Source organism: Octodon degus, unplaced genomic scaffold (assembly GCF_000260255.1).
Source record: "Octodon degus isolate 3935 unplaced genomic scaffold, OctDeg1.0 scaffold00055, whole genome shotgun sequence".
In the NCBI taxonomy this organism is placed as follows: Eukaryota; Metazoa; Chordata; class Mammalia; order Rodentia; family Octodontidae; genus Octodon; species Octodon degus.
The window spans coordinates 3,299,443-3,317,388 of NW_004524631.1; the positions used below are offsets into that span (position 1 = coordinate 3,299,443).

Sequence of the window (17,946 nt, forward strand, 5' to 3'; positions counted from 1 at the left end):
CCTCATAACATCTCCCGTGGGCAAACATCCATCAGAAATACCAGAGCTTTCTAAGTGAGTTCATACTATATCATTTTGTCTGTCTTCCAGTCAATGAAATCGTTCTGTGTCAAGGCTATGTCAATAATTTGTGCCAATTTTAAGGTGATTAACAAAAAATAACCTTCATAAGATATAAACTATTTGCTAAGTGTCTGGAGTTTTGTTCCTGTAAGTCTCAAGATTTTTTGTTCTCACTTCCAGGACTAGGAAATTCCTATTGTTATTTTCCTACAGCTACTGGGTTAAAGTAGCTGCTTGGCTTAAAAATGCTCATCATTTTTCAGCACCACCTATAACGAAGACTTCAGTATTTGCAATGAAAGAACTTGACTCACTTATGAAATTAGCCTTTATAATGTTGGACCTCTCATGAATTTCTCAGAACCAAGTGTTCTGAGAAGTTTCTTTTCTTCTTTAAAACTTATTTAGAAAATAGCCAAACTAAAGCACATTTAAGCCTCTTTTCCAGGTGCTACAAAATTCCCTGATAGGAAAGAAGTTCATGATGTGCTCTTACATCTGGACAAAGAGCACTGAAAAGGCACAGGTTCAAGCTTCTGGCTCGGGGGAAGCTGAAGACTTTCACGGCAAGAGAAAGACCTCTTGGGGATCTTTGGAAGAGCTGTTGACACTAACACTTGCCCATGTAGAGAGCCTGACATGTGGAGCCTCTTTCTTTCCGTAAAGCATCAAGGGCTGAGGAAGTGCCAGCTTCACAAGTCCTCCATCTGTGCAGAGAGCACCAAGATTTCCCATCCAACTCAAGTTGTACTTGGCATTGAAATGCTCTCCATCTCAAAACTATGAATGGCCTTGATGGTTTCCAAAGGCAGCTCACCAAAAAGAACAATAAAAGTGGTATAATTGGTCTAGTCTCAGGATGAAACCAAGAGCTAGCTGCACTAGGAGATGAAAGATTTTCCCCACACACACATTCAAAGAAGTTAGTACACAGTCTATAGGTATCTCAAGCCCTTCTATAGACTATAGGCTGTGGGTTAACACCCCTACATATTTCTTTCTCCTTATATGATCCTTACTGTTGTGACCATCCTTTTCTTCTTCATATCAGATCCTGTGAGAGATATTTGCTACTTCCAATCCACAGAGAGAGAGAGAGACAGAGACAGAGACAGAGTGAAAAGAAGGAAGGAAGGAAGGAAGGAAATAAGAGAGAGAGAAAGAGAAAGAAGAAAGAAATAAAGAGAAAGAGAGAGAAAAAAGAATACAGAAACAACTCCAAAATGTTATTGCCATATAGTGTCTCCATAAACTGCATGGTAGTCACCCAAGTTTGAAACCTTTCCAAGTCGGTATATCCAGACTCCTTTTAAGTCAATGAATAATTTTCTTCTTTACTCTGAAATTGTGTTTGCCACTTAAACTCATTTACCAAGCATTTATTAACTACGTATAAGGCACTACTCTTTGTGTTGAGGTCACAGTATTATACAAAATAAACTCACTGTATCTTCATATACAGTATCCTTTCTCATTCACAGTTTCACTTCCTTCAGTTTTAGTTGTCTCCTTCAACAGTGATCTGAAAATACCACATGGAAAATTCCAGAAATAAATTATTCATAAGTTTTAAACTGCATGCCTTCTGAGTATCTTGATGAAATATCCACCACCCCACTCTACTCCACATGAATGATCCCTTTGCAATGGCTGAGTCATTGTGTCAACTTGAGTGGTTTAGAAGCTGAACTAGGTAATTTAGCAGTGTTAATTCCTCTAGTATAAAGGACCCACCTTAGGGCAGGTAGCCTGCACACTTTATAAGGAAGGAAAAGAAACATGCTATCTTCCTCCACCACCATGAATGGTTGCCCCTCTGCCATGCCATCCTGCCTTGGAGTCAGCTGACTATGGACTGAAACATCTACAAACTGTGAACTAAATAAACCTTTCCTATCTTAATTTTGAGGTCAGGCATCTTCTCCCAGCAAAGAGAAAAATAGCTAAGATGCCTCTTTTCCAATGTTATCTGCACTGTATATGCTACCTACCTATTAGTCACTTCACATTCTCAGGTTTCTTAGCAATTGCAATAGCACCTCAGGGTTTGTGTTCAAGTGACATTTAATGGCCCCAAAGCATAAAAGTAGTGACTGTTGCAATTCTACACATGGAGAGAAAACATTCCTCAGGCTTTCACAGAGAGCAAATTGGCCAAGCAATGGCCGTGACTCATCCACATGGCTGACACTGACAAAGGTTCTACAATCTGAGGTACAGGATCTCAGGATAAATCCTGAGGGGATTTCACTGACCTTATCAGACCCAAAAGCTACAACTCTTGGTGCATACGTCCTGCTTTACCTTGGTCTTAACCATCCAGTAGAAAAGTATAAAAATGAAGTATAAGAAATAAAGCCATGCTGTTATGTTGAGCTGTGGGGACTCAGGTCAACAATTTCTAACGTTGCCAATTAAGCGGAAGACCCAATACTATTATGGACTACTGGACTCTTTTAGAATATTTTGCTGTTTACACACCTATAATATTCAAATAACGGAACTTAACAAAAAAAGGGTATACAGATGAATGTCCATTTTGTATCTGTGTATTCAAAGTGGTTGGGATAGATATATAGTTTCATTCTGTTAATGAATAGAATGATTTGTTCTAATGGTGTTGTAAATAGGATATCAAGTCTGCATCTTGTACAGCAATTAACCACTAAGAAGAATGTATGCAGTGTGTTAATTATTGAAACTGTCCTACCGATTTGATTTGAAACTGTCTCATTGCTATTTTTTTATCAGTAAAATTATGGCAAAAAAAAAAAAAGAAAGCATCTCTTAAGAAAAAAAAAGAAAGAAAAGTAAGATTTCTAGAACACAAGAGGCAATATTCAATTGTTTGTCCAATCTTGCATGACTATATCTGTTAATCTGAGAAAAAGATTTGCTGAGAAAAGTAGATAATAGAACCATTATTAGCTATTGTTTTGAAAACTGTACCATATGTGTTGTTGTGTTTCAGTTTCTTTCTTTGTTTCTACTATTTGTTTTTGCTTTTGTTTTTACTCTTCAAAATAAAATGGAATTAAATTTTTAAAAAAATCCCTTAGGCTAGTGAGAAATTATTGGACCTGAGACCAGCTGATGAATGAGAAAGCAGCCTCCTAGAACTGTTTTTCAGTTCTTGCTCATTACTATGAAGCCACAATGATCTGCAGAACCTTATGAGACATCCTAATAAATGTCATTAAAATGTTATTATTGGATGCTTTCATTCATCGTTCATCTCAGGATTAAGTTTTCTAGACAATAAGTGTTTGACTTAAATATGCTCTGGCACAAACCTATTCATATAGCTATGAAAAACGGTCCTTATTATTTGGTAATGCATTGAGTGTACTCGTGCCTGCAGAAGCGAAAGAGCATTGCACAGCGTGGAATGTGGATCGCTTATACTGCTAAACTTTTCTTTGAAAATTAGCCATCTGCCTTTAATGAAAACTTGTTTCATGTACATACTATTAAAGGGCAACAAGTTCAGTAAAAGCTTCTTATGTATCACATAAAGAAGATTGATTAAAAGTTTAAGATTAAAAAAAAAAAGTAGTGACTCTTGCAATTCTGAATGACAGAGAAAAGTTATAGACGGCTCCTTTAAGTGAAAAGGTAAAACACACAACAGGATATTTTGAGAGAGAGACAGAAGCCACATTTATTAAATCTTTATGGTATTGTCATAATTTTTCTTTTAATGTTTGACCTTTAGTAAGAAGTGAGGTAAGGGGGTCACCCCGCACCCTGGTAGTGACCCACCACTCATTCACAAGTTAAGGCTCCAAGCAGCAAGAGAGATGCTAGTGCCTGCAACCCCAATATGCCCAGCTCGCTGGGTCACCTGGTGGCCTGGCTGAGGCTAGTATTGGACTGCTGGTAGCTCTTCCCTGCTTCTGCAGGCAGCCCACAGAGCTGAGTACCTGCAGGCGTGTCTTCATATGGAAACTTCCACACCAGACCTTGAAGGCCAGCAGCAGCGGCTGAGCGAACTTGGCCTTGAGTGTGTGCAGCAGCTACTTCGTGCAGGCTTTGTAGAAAGACAGGAGGCCTTGGAGGACGTTGCAGTGCACACCCAGGCAGTCGGGCTCGGGGGCATCCAGCACCTTGACCTTGTTGGTCTGCTTGGCTGTGAAGCTGACCTGCAGCCAGTTGTGCATGTGCAGGCACCAGGAAGAAGCCGTCTTGTCCAGCTGCTCGAAGCGGCCCAGGTTGTGGTAGGCCACGCCCACACCAAATGTCTTGCTGTCAGACTCATAGTGCACTTCCCATCAATAGTGGTCCCCACCATCAATCAGCGTGTCCCCCAGTACTGTGTAGGACTCAGCTGTGAACCAGTCCCATCCCCCACATCTGAAGGGATCCTCTTGGGAGATAGGTACTTTGGCTGGGGAGCTGACAGGAGACGCTGTCCATTCCTTGCCAACTTTCTCTCGAGCCTCGATGTCCTGCACCTTCCTGCCCATAGTGTCCCTCTTCACAGCAAGGTCATCCACCGCAGGTTCTGGTGAGACGTGGACCCATCCAGGCAGAACATGAACCCTGGTGTGTCCAGGGTCGCCGACTCCGAGGACTCGCCTGCAACTGCCTTGTTACAAGCCTTCACGCAGACATTCATGTACTTCATGTCGAATTTGAAACCTGTCAAGGTGTACTCCGTGTGCCAGATGCCCTCGACCACCATCCAGTGCTGGTCCTCCTTCAGGCGCCGGGAGCCCTCGAAGCTGGTTCTCTGGTACTCCAGCATGTAACGGTCGATCTTGCTGTCCTCATCCGACATGCACCACACCAGGGTCACACAGTTATCTGCCCCCAGGGATCACGGGGTTGCTGGGCACAGGAAGAAATGTGAGGGCCTGCAGCATCTGGCGCTCTTGCACAAAGCCCACCATGAGGTGACTCATGTCGCTGACCTTCGCTTTCAGTGATAGTCGGAAGGCAGGAGCCTTTGTCAAACCATCTTTGATTTGCTCGGCAGCCTGGAGGAAGTCCTCACTGTCAGCAGCCTGCAGGGTGTGCTTGGCCACCTCCAGCAGTTCCTCAGAACTCCCCGATGCCCAGGTGCAGGCAGACAGCTGGTTCTATAGTTCCTTGGTGCACCTGGCGCTGTCCTGCTTTATCTTCATGCGCATGCCCTCCTTGAGCTCCTCTGGTATAGACAGGAGGGACTGGAATTCCTCTTCCAGGTCCTCTTGCACCTTGGTCGAGTTTGCCTCCACATACAGCAACATCTGCTGGATCCCTTCGTTCGTCACATCCAGGAGGGTGATAATCTTCTGCAGAGCCTCCCTCTGGTCTTCCTCAGCTGCAGCCCCAGTCACTCTAGCCCGGCCCGCAGGCCCCACTGGCTCTGGAACCCCCAAGCCACCCTGACTGCTGTCAGTAGCCAATGGTGTCCTTCCTCCGCCTGCCGCTGCACCCCTGATCAGCGCTCCATCACCCGGTATTGTTATAACTGTTTTATTATTGTTACTGTAAGTCTCTTTTGTTCCTTAATTAATAAACCTTTTTAGTTTTCAGTCTTATTTATTTATTTATCTATTTGGTACAGCATCTCACTACACAGCTCAAGCTCATAGTGATTCTCCTGTCTCAGCCTCCCCAGCACTGGGATTACAGGCGTGCACCACCACCCTCAGTTTCAGTGGCCAGCACTGAGCACCAGGGATTCTGGAGCCGACTCAGCATGTGGTACCAGGGATCAAAGCCCGGTCCTTGTGCTTCCAGGCAGGTGCTTAGATGGCTAAGCTATATCCCCAGCCCTAAACAAACCTTAATCATAGAGATAAAGGCCATTCTACATATGGCCAGGTACTCCTGCCAGTTTCAGGAATGCGCTGACGGTCTTGTGAGTAAGAAGCCTAATGTATTCTACCACAAAATGTTTACTGGGAAGAACTACTGGACTCTAATGGAGGTAAATTATCTACTACTTTTTGTTAACCTTTCTTCCACAGTACTATCAAAACACATCACAGAAAAAAACTCAAAAATTATTTTTTAAACCTGTTAACCGTATTAAGCATTGCTTTGATACGAAATTCAAGCCAGTCATGATTGGTCTGGCATGAAAATATCTGGCCAGCATTGTTTTATAGTTAAGCTCAATGATCCTGCAAAGAAGTGTTAATTACCCTGATGAGCTCATTGTATACTGTATGCATGTATCAAATTACCACACTGCACTTATACTCAATAAATATGTACAATTACTATGTGTTGATTAAAATTTGTGTGCATCTATATATGCAAGGGATGATTTAAAAATACAGCAATTGTTTAAATTCTAAAATTCTTTCCAATAAAAAACACTGTCATTAATCCTCCTCAAAAATGCTCCCCCTAACTTCAACCACACTCATGCTTCTAGAAGCTTTGCTTCATAAGTGTCTTTACAAGATCTAATCCAAGTGACAGTGAATGGTGCTGCAAAAGCAGTCTTGCAGAAGGGCAGGCTTGTGAAAGTGTCCTGTGTCCTCATCCACCTGGCACCGTGTGACTTGCAGCCCTTCCCTCAAGGTGAAATGACTATGAAAGATGAATGTGTTGAATCAGTTCGGGACACCTAACAAAGCAATTGGAGAACATGTCAGAAGGTGGTAAGACCAGTGAGTATGTTTGAAATGAGTGTTTTGAGAGGGACTAGCAGTAATTTTTCTGAAATATTTTTAATTTAAACTCACACCATTATTGTCCTATCATGCTTGATATGCATATGTATAAAATATAAAAATATTATGCATATATACATATACATACTGTACATATATATATACACATACATATATTCATGAAGAAGACCTGGTAAATTGTAGACCAAGCAGGTCATAGTAGTTAGCCTTGAAAAGCACATATAAATATCTCTTGATAACTTCACACTGTCTTTAAAATTAAAACTAATAAAAAGAGGGAAAAAGAAATTGAGTGATTATGAATTCAGTGGATGGCTATGTGTGTGTGTGCCTGGGTCGAAAGTCCACAGATGTAGACAAGTTTGTGTGTCTCAGCTAAGATTGGGATTCGCTTGAACATTTGGAGAATATTATAGGTTTCCCAGAAACTTCAGGCTCAAGATTCTGTGCTCTGCGCCATGCCAAGGTTTTGAATATTAGTTTCTTCTTTTCAACATGACAGTCATCCCAGCAGCTGGCTGATCGATGTCTCCGCGTTGAGCAGAAATTGATGCAGGATGACACTGAGCACATGCTGAGTGTTTAGGCTAAGAATGAAGACTAATTTTTTCTCTCCTATTCTTTCTAGTTGTTTTTCTAATACTGCAAAGTCATCCTGATATTAGTCATTTTCTGGTGAAAATTTATATCTCAACCTCAGAATAAAAAAATAGTATCTTCAACATGAAATTACAGGCAAAGTAAGGTCAAAGGACCAAAAACATTTCTTATTATTTTTCACAAAACACCTACATTTTTCTGAAGAAGAAAAATGTGTTTTCTCTAAAGATTGGCTTCTGTGTGAAAAAGTTTGCCGGAGAAAATAACAAAATAGAAATATCATACGAGCATTTCTCTTAGTAGCCTATATGTATATTCCATTTACTTATTTATTTATTTAGCCCTGTCAGATGGAGAGTTTATAAAATATTTGGACAAGAAATGTCAGAAAGCAGCACAGGCCCTATAGAGTTTTGGTTACATATAATTGGAGAAACACGAAAGCACTTACCAGAAAGTACTTCTCCAATCAATTGCCACGTACCAAGTTTAAATTCCCACTATTTGTCACTGAGCTTCTGGTCAGGCTCAGTTCCTATGCAAAATAATTTTTATCTCGAAATGCTTGACTGTGACCTTTGATTATGATTGTGAAAATCCATTTGTTTGGGATTTCTTAGCTGCCTTTGAAAAGCGAAATCAGCATCCCAAAGTAAAAGAAAAAGTAGGTTCTTCTAAGGAAAGCTGACGCAATGACTGAGATGACAATGGACCAAAGAGAAGGACCCCTGGAGAGCAATGGTTATCTGATTAATTTTTTTTTTTTTTTTTTTTTTGAACCTTGGTTTGAACTCAGGCCCTTGTGCTTGCCAGGGAAGTACTTATTCCACTGAGCCATCTCCCCCAACCCCTGGCCAATTTTTGCAACACAGGAAGCAAAAGAAAACTGACAGCATTAGGCAGTAGTAAAAGATCCGGCCTGAGATTTAAATGAAACTCTAGTTCCAGTGGTGCGACCTCATCCTGGATAAGTCCCTTCCTGTGTGTGTGAATGAGCTACTACTACAATGAGGCTGCATGACAATCCATCCTGAAACTCAGTGGCTTCTGGTTGTAAGCAGATTGGCCTAGGTTCAGGTGATGGAAGCCAGCCCTGGCTAGGCTTGGTTCCAAGCTACAGAGAGGGCCAAGTCTTCCACGTGTAGTTCCTCCCCCTTCTAGCAAAGGTTACCTGCTATGTTTTTCTTATAGTGAACGGCAGGGTGAAAAGAAAGCAAGCTTTACAATTTAACCCTATTTTAAACCTCCGCTCATATCGTGCTTGCTAACATCACAGTGGCCAAAGCAAACCACACAATGAAGCCCAAGGGCGAAGCTTTCTCACGACAAAGCTGTGGGAGAAGCAAGGACATGATATTGCTACAGGGAGAGAAAAAATGAAGACCAACAACCCAATATGCCACCAGCACCCTGAGCCTCCAGTTCTGCTTTCCTATAATGAAAACTTTGCCTCAGTTGGTAGTACTTAAACTCTGGTCTCATATCATTTGGGGAAACATGTCAAATATTAGATCCCCAGAGTGGAGTGGGGTCCTGAACACTGCATTATTCCCCATTGCTCTCCCTCTCAGCAAGTGATTCTAATGCACAATACCTGGACTAGATGTCTCGAAGGCCATTTGCAATTTTTCAAAGTAATGACCAACTTAGCCTACCATACAGTTTGTCTGGTGCTGCCCTCGGTGCTAAAAGAGAGCATCAGGTGCCCTGCATATGCGATGCCACCTACCTGACAATGCAATTAATGCAGACACCAGAGTGAAATCCTCCCTTCCCTCTCTTGAAATGTGAATAACTTGTAGTAAGTTAGGCTCCTCTGCTTCCCACTGTGAAAGGTTCCCAGCCACTGCACCCTTTCACCTTGAGATGTCAGGTTTCCCTGCCCACCTCCTGGCCCCAAGGCAAATCCTTTAGCTGTTTCAGTATCCTTCCCTGCATTCGGTGTCACCCCGAGATGACATGGGCTTTGTGATATTTTTAAGACACTTGCCTGCAAAGAGATTTGTCTATTAATATAGGCAATATTAAAATTCCCATTTTATGAAGTCCCCTGCTTTTCAATTAGAAGACAGGTTAAAAAGAAAATCCAAATTGAAAAGAGAGGTAAAAGAGAGCTTTCCTTCCTGGGTCTTGGTAAAAGATAAATGTGGAAATGAATTTCTCATCTAATTATTCATTCCTGTTTATATATTCTTTAATGATATGTTTCCATGGTTACCAGCGTTGTTAAATGCTGCCTGTGTTTCGTTTTGCTTTGATGCTATTTGAGGTAGCATGCCAGTAGGAGAGGTTCACTTTTAAATGAAAGATGTAATTGAAGCATATATTTGATCCAAGGTTGAGTGTTCCTAGGAGGGAGATAGTGACCGTGACATTGTTGCAGGTTGTGTAATTTTGTGTAGCACTTCTGATGTTCTGTGAGCGGGTCCCAGGCATTAGGGGATGAAGAAGGGAAATAAGAAGTGGGAGGGAGAAAAAAGGAAAGGGGGCCCTTAAGCACGTATAAATTCACATTTGCACTTCAGTACCACAATATATATTTGATTTAGCCCAACTGTCAAAGAGGGGAAGCTGCTTTCTATGCTCCCTCCCCCTACCCTTTTCAACCTCACTCGTGCATAACAAGACCCATCTTCCAAAATTAAGTCGAATATCCGATTAGTTTACCTCAGTGTGAAGTTCAGCAAAGGTGTCGCCTCTGCAGAGGCTGTTTCCCTTTGAGCCCCTAATTCTCACTGCACAATGAGTGGCAGGACCTCACTAAGTTAGGTCCTGCAGTCATGCCAGGCAAGCATTTGCCAGGTCCTCTGGATGCGCCCTGCAGGGGGCAGCATAGATCACTCCACCTGTACGTCAGCCCTCCAGCAAGTTCAAACTCCTTAGAAAACAGAGCTCTCCCACAAAGCAAGGAGATTAATCCTCAGCCATTCCCAAAAGATATTTACTCTGCGCTCTTCTTTTGAAAATATCTTTTTTAAACGATACTGGTTCGGTTTTCCGTTAGTATCAGTAGGTGATACAGATACCCAATGCATAAATGCAATCAGCTATTTTTTCTTTCTTTTCTTTCTTTTCATTTTTTTTCTGTCCTTAGAAAAGCTTTTTTTTTTTGGTTCCTGACAATTTTTAAGGGAATAAAAAAAGTCACCCTTAAATTTCTTTTCATTTGCTCTCATTTGAAAATTATACGCGTTTTAGAGACTTAAGACAATTTGGGCTTTCTTTTTCTTGAACAAATTTAAGTGCAGCAACTTGATTCATAAGATTCTTGTGATTCTTCTGGTAGGTTGTCATAAGGTTATTTTGTTTACATAAAGATTTTGCCTTCCAGTTTAAATTTATGAACATGTTCTTGTCTTTGTTTTTGTTTGCCTCTGAAAATCTGAAATTGTTATGAGCATAACCAAATTTGGTGAGTTTATGGTTATGTTTTATATTTTCCATAGATTTTTATGGGTTATTGATTTACAAGCTTGCAGAGAAATTGAGGTCACTTTTCTTAGCTGCTGGAAATGTAGAATAACTACTCCATGAAATCATGAAAATTTTTAAGCTGTGTTCACCCAGGTATAAGATAATCTGTAAAACTAAAAGCTTGTAATGTTCTTATATAAGTTCAGCCATCCTTTCAGCAGTATTGAACACCAATTAAAAATGAATTTTCCTCTTTTCCTTGAATTCAAATACAATCATTTTCTTCACCATTTTTAAGGCTATATAGTCTACCTGTACCTAGACTGAATAATTTTCTTTCTCATGATAACTTCCTCTCTTCCAAATAATGATATCCTAGAATTCAAACATCAGCCTTGAACATGTGTCATAATTTAGGCTTTTTTCAGGACCTTAAAGTAGACATCAAGCTCATCTACTCTGATTCAAGCAATCCTAGGTGACACTATGTGTAACAGACCTTAAACTAAGAGTCAACAATCTATGAGGGACAATAAATGCTGAAAAGCCCTGGATGAGTTATTTTAACCCCAAACCTAAAAATATAGGAAGCACCATAAGTTGTGTTCAGATCTTCATTTCATTCACCTTTTATTCTTCATCAAGTGGTGGTCAGCCTGCTATAGCATTCATAATCTGAGGCAAATCAGATATAACCAGGGACCAGATATAGAAAAATCCAATCACTAATTGGCATGTTTCTTGAATGTATCACTTTACTTCATTTTATCTAATAACACTGAAGTCATGGTTTGTTCTTGTTTTTACAAAACATATGAAAACATATATGTGAAATGTATATGCATATATGCAAATACGTATTTTTGACAAATCAAATGCATTGCTTTCAGATTCAATTATTCCCTCTGAAACATCTTGCTGGTGACATGATGAAAAGCCTTACACATATAGTTTGCCTACCCCAAACAACTTCTTACAAAGGGTCAACTTTTAAAATACAAAGTCCTCAGGGAGGAAGAGATAAACTACAGGATAAAAAGTGTCTGGTTAGAAATTGTGAAGGATTTGGAGCACACCAAAGACAAAAGGAATGGTAGTTGCATGGTAGAACCCCCCTCACTGAATTCCAAGTAGAATGTCATCACTCCTTGATCTAGATGCCACCACATGTGCTGTTCCATGGGAGGCAACTCCCAAGATGCACCATTCCCTTGTTGGACAGTCCTATTAAAACTTCCCCTTGCCAAGTATTCACCATCTGTCCTCTAGAATTCTGTGCAAGAACTCTTCGTACATAGAACCTTATCATGGTGTTTGACAAGACATTTATGAATCTCTGTGGCCTCATGGCTCAGGGGCTGGGGCCCTACTTGAGATTTTTTTAAAGGCTTAGCATCCCAGCTCATGAAATAGTTGTATGTTATAGAATAACATGCCGTAAAGACTGAGTTTCCTCTCATCTGTAAAATGGGTTAATGCCTGCTTTTCATGTTATTTTAATAAATTAAAATGACAATTTACCTACAGCACTCAACCAAAGCACCATTCATTAATAATGACTTTAGTAGATTTACCCATAAGCCAAATGGAGCCCACATAGGCAAAGCCCAAGAGCACACTACTATCTAATAACAGAATGCCCATGAACCTAATCTTGTCCTCAGGTTAAACATCTTCATATCCCTTTAACTGCTCCAGTACACATCTCTTGAGGGATAGTCCTGGATTTTCCACTGCAAGTTAGCTCCCATAGTAGAGCAAGAGTTAAAACAGGTACTAGGTAGAAAAGGCAGATTAAAATTGGGAACCAGGTCACCTGACCCTGCTGTTACTTGGCTATGTGCACTGCTGTATCTTTATCTTGAAACCAACAGTCAAGAAATGTATCTTTTAAAAGACAAAAGTGAGGACAGAAATCTCTAACTTCATAGGACTAAATGAAGTGTAGACATAAAATAGGCAATAAAAAGGGTCCCAACGTGTTGATATCTATCACTAAACACAGAGGCTCAAACTTGTGAGTAATACCCAATTGTCTTTATGAAACAATTGCAGGTAAGGTGGCTATTAATCCCTGTGATACCATTCAGTGACTCATTTTAAGTTATCAAGAACAATAACTCTGTGGCATCCAAAGAGTCTGGAGGTTGCTGAAACCTACATTTGTAAGTGTGAGTTTCTATCAGCTGGTATTTCTCTAATGCGCAAGTTGAAAATTATGCAGGGTCTTTAGAACAAGAATATAATTTAAATTCTATTCATAAATTATATGTACTTTTGCACAGAATGAGCTAAACAAACCTAAGGATATTAGAACTCAAGCTCCCCTACCATGAGGCCTTTCATTTAATTTTTGTGAGCTTTTCTCTTTGAGACGAGCATGCAAGTTGGTAGTGTATCTAAATCTAATAAGAAACCAACAGACTACTCTCCACAAGAATATAACGCAAGCACGTACTGACAAAAAGTAAAAACCAAAAAAAAAAAAAAAAAAAAACTAGTCTTACTTGTAACCAGCCGGGTGTAAATACGGATATTCTATTTCTCATCAGGGTTGTTTTGCAGAGAATATTGATTTGCTTATATTTTAATAAGGTTCCTGTTAACGTTAGAGTGAATTTCTAATTGTCTTTGAAGATAGCAATAAGATATAATAGAACAAGAAAATAAGAAATTAATGTTTGATCTGTTTCTCCCAAGAATTTACAATCTAACAGAAGAATGAAAACTTGTTAGGAGTAAGAGAAAACACTGGCTTAAGAAACTTAAGCTCACCTCTTGCTTCTCTCTCTAACTTTGTGACCTCAGGTGAACCCCCAGAACTCCCAAAGCCTTGCTTTCCTTAATTATAAAGTCTAGCGGTTAAGCAGTGTTATCTTAGATACCTTCCGTCTCTTCAGTTTCGGGTTGAAAGAACATAGAATAAAATTTTGCTACTAAATATAAATGATTAAAAATATAATGCTGGGTAAATTTTAGGTTTTAATTGAAGTATCATTTATATAAAATCTCTAATCCTAATCCTTAACCAGACTCCATTGCTAGATACTTACACATACAAATTTGGATGTGGATATATGCACATATGCATATTCTAAAAGTCTATTGCACACACACTGCAAAATTAAAATAAATCAAAATGCTTTAGAATTTAAAATATTTATTAAGACTATTTTTAAATAAGAAAAATTGCAAAGTAAACAATTTAAAAAGCTACATACAAATCTGTTTGCCTTGGTACAAATAACCTGGTCATATAATCTTTAGTGATTTCCAGACAAAACAAATAAAACTTAAATACTTTACTGAAAATTCATGAAGATATGTATGACTTTCACATCACCGAGCTGACAGGCCTACTGGCAAAGCTACAAATACTCCCCTACGTTACGAAAATATAAACTTAGAAATGTCTCATAAACGATCTCCCATAAAGACAAACTAATATTTCAGAGTTAAAAGGCAACCATGGGGGCGGGGACAGACAATACATTATTACATCATCAGAAAAATATTGCTTCTGGCAACTGCATGAGTGATTACAGTGAACAGAAAATCTCATAGTGAGAGGTTTAGGTCACAAACAGTAACTCTCAGCTAAGATATTTAGAAAGATCTGCTATAAAGTTTCAAGAAACAGATCTTCTGAATTAAACCGATATTTATTTAGAGGGATTACATTTGAAAAACACTGCTTAATAAATTTTATCCTCCCATCCTCTACTAAATTATAGGCACCTTTCAATGTTTTATCATTATTAATATAATTGCAAAGGGTTACACTAGTCACTAAATACTAAAGGTATCCATCTCAATCAGTTACATTTTCAAGTAAATTTCCTTTGAACTTAATAATTCACATTGAAAATAAAATAACACAATCATAAATAATATTGAATCACTGGCATCTACTTATCTGAATGGATTTTATGATGATTAAAGGAAATGGCACAAATAAAAGCATTTATCACAATGCTTTTTTCTTTGCTTTTCTAGAATATGCAAGGCTTGGTAGAGAGAAGGATTATGGGAAAGATTCACATTTCTATTTATTATTATTTATATATTAGGGTAGACTGAATGATGCAACATAGCTCCAAAATTTTGGTAATTTAAAAGAATAGAATTTGATTTCTCACTCACACTGGAGTTCGATGTAGTAGGTGTCTCTGATTGGCTCTGCTACTGTTAGGTCTTGCACCTAGAGGTCCTCCAAAGCTTCATGCACTCGTAGGGAGGCTGTGGGGAGGTGGCTGGATGATGGGAGCTTATAGCTGACTTGCTGTTAAGTCAGGAAAGGTGGGTCACTGGGGACGTGGCCTGAGTCAACCTCTTCCCTACTCCTCTTTCAATCTCTCTAGCTCTCTCGCTTTCTGCTGCCATGGCACGAACTGTTCCTCCTGCACCATGACCCTGTGCTCTGCTGTCCTGCCTTGGGCCCTGCCAGCCTATGGACTGAAGCCTCTACAAACTTATTTGGGCCAAATAAACCCTTCCTCCTTTGAAGGGGTGCTGGTGTTGTGTCTCAATGATGAGGAGATGACTTAAGACCCCTGTTCTCCTGCAGTCAGCAGCTTGGAGCCCTCAAAGATTCCACCAGGTAGCTCCGTCTTCCCCCACATGCTGGGAGAGCTCTTTCTTCAACCACCTGATGGGGAAAGAAAATAGATCATGCTAAGTAGGATTTTTAGGTGAGACAAAGAAAAAGTTCATGCCACTCATGCCCATAGTCTGGCAATAGAGGTCAGCAACAAGCAAAAGAATCTGGAAAATCCCTGTCAAGAACCTAGAATATAAAATTACAATTTTCAAAACAGCAAGTGAAGTATGAGAGACTAATAGTAAATGCTATAAGACTTAAAACTGGATATCTTCCTAAGGTTCCTTGTGTTTCCCCAAATTTTAGCAAAATAGACTCTAAAATTCCTAAGTTTCCTTCCACAACTACTCTTCCAGGTAAATCAGTTGACTGTAGTTGTGGCCAACCTTTAGTAGTGAAAGCAATGAAGAAAAATACTGATAACATTCTATCATAATTTAATTACTTTCTCAAATTAGAAATTGCAGGATTTACATTTATTGAGCCCCTATCACAGGGAACATTTTTTAAAAGTTACACTTTCGCCAAACTTCCAGCCAAAGAATAGACAAAATGACATAATGCCACCATCCTGAAAATATTTGAAGTTTAGAGTTTCTTCCAGCTTTATTCTTCATTCGAAAACTTTTTAAAACTTACCAGGAAGAACCAACCCTCCTGGCTTCAAATAGGGAGCTGGAACTTCTCCTTCTTTCTTGATGGTCATCTATTCCTTCGAGTTTTACTGATGTTTTTAACCCTTGGGGACGATATTCTCCTTCATCTCCTGCAGTCTCTCTTCTTGTACAGTTATCCTGGGAAGGTTGATTTCTAAGGTAGGGAGCAGCTCTCTTTACTTAACTACCATACAAAGAGAAATTATTATTATTGTTGGTAGAGGAACCCAGGTACTGACATACACTCTTGCCTTATGCAACTGTAACATAAGCTTTAAAACTTGATTGATAGGGGCCGGCAAGATAACTCAGCAGTCTAAAGTGCCTGCTTAGACAAGACTAGGCAGGTGCAGGGAACCGAGTTTCAATCTCAGGCACAACATGCTGTGCCAGCCCCACCCTCAGGGTGGGCTAAGCTGGCCAAAAAAAAAAAAAAAAAACTTGGTTGATATAAGGCTAACAATAGCTAGTTATAAGGACCACAAATATAAGCACCTAATTTCAAAGCTTTTATATGAGCACCAGTAGAGGAAACATATTTAAAAGCAAGGTGTGTTTAACCAGAAGACATATATACCCTTGTTTTCCCTACACATGAGCAATGATTAGTGACATCAGCAAATCTCATACATTAGCCAGGTGATTCAGTTGCAGAATGTTTAGTTCAAATCAAAAAGTAACTTTGAAATGCTATCTCCATATTCCTTTTTACAAGCATCAATTCCTCATGGGTCTCTTACTTTATTTTCAAAATCTGGGAGAGTATCTGATCATAAAAAGTGAGTTAAAATATAAACTTTATATTTCAATGTCTATAATTTCAAAATGTCATTTTTTAAAAATCTATAATACAATTTTCAGTTTTCACATATTAGACATGCTCCTCAAAAGAAAATGTACAGAAAACCAATGGGAAAAAAAGGAAAAAACTTCATCATCATTAGTCATTATAGAAATGTGAATCAAAACCATTATGGGTATCACCTCCCCCCAGGAAGAATGGCTGTTCTCAGAAAAATAAAGGATAAGAACTGCTAGCAACTGATATGGAGAAAAGAGAACCCTCACACGCTATTTGTAGGGATGTAAATTAAGATAAGCATTTTGACAAAGATTATAGAGATTTCTCAAAAATTAAAAACAGAACTACCATGTGACCTATGAACCACACCATCGAGGATATTGCCAAAGGAAAGGAAATCATTATGTTGAAGAGACAACTGCACATCTATTGAATTAGTCAATTTTTAGTGACTGGGGCAAAAGTATCTGATGCAACGTAAAAGAAAAAGCTTTTGTCCAAGGTCAACTGGTGGAAAAGCATAGCAAGTAAAGCTGCTTAACTTCTGGCATCCCCGAAGCAGAAAGGAAGGGAAAACCAGTAAAGAAGAGAAGAGGGGACCCACCTTGTCACCAGAGCTAGGCCCCCATAATGTGTGCTTCACTGATTTCCTAAGCATCCCCAAAACCGGTCAAGTCTACAATCAAGATTAACCCTCACATGCATTTTTTTTAGTAGGACAGTTACAATATTTAATACATTGCATATTGTTGTCTTCATAGTTGTTATTCATGGTACAGGATGCAAACATTATCTCTTGTCTAAATAATAGTACAAATCATTCTTCTCTTTGAACTAAGAGAAAGTAGCTGCATATCTATACTATTTTGTATATATTTTTAACTGCAAAATTATCTTTCTTTTATATACCCCTTTTTTCATAATTTTATTGATAAACGAATAGCAATGAGACAGTTTCAAATCAAATTGGTAGGACAGTTTCAATAATTAACACAATGCATACATTCTTCTTAGTGGTTAATTACTGTACAAGATGCAGACTTGAGATCCTATTTACAAACACCATTAGAACAAATCATTCTATTCATTAACAGAATGAAACTATATATCTATCCTAACCACTTTGAACACAGATACAAAATGGACATTCATCCGTATACCCTTTTTTTGTGAAGTTCC

General features: G+C 39.1%; 1 protein-coding gene and 1 pseudogene across 1 annotated transcript in view; one reads left to right on the forward strand and one right to left on the reverse strand.

Annotated features, from left to right (window-relative positions):
* Positions 1-17,946, forward strand: part of Spata16 (spermatogenesis associated 16) — a 308,782-nt gene that overhangs the window by 213,147 nt on the left and 77,689 nt on the right. The window lies entirely within an intron of this gene.
* On the reverse strand, positions 3,867-16,015 carry LOC105742481 (annotated as a pseudogene).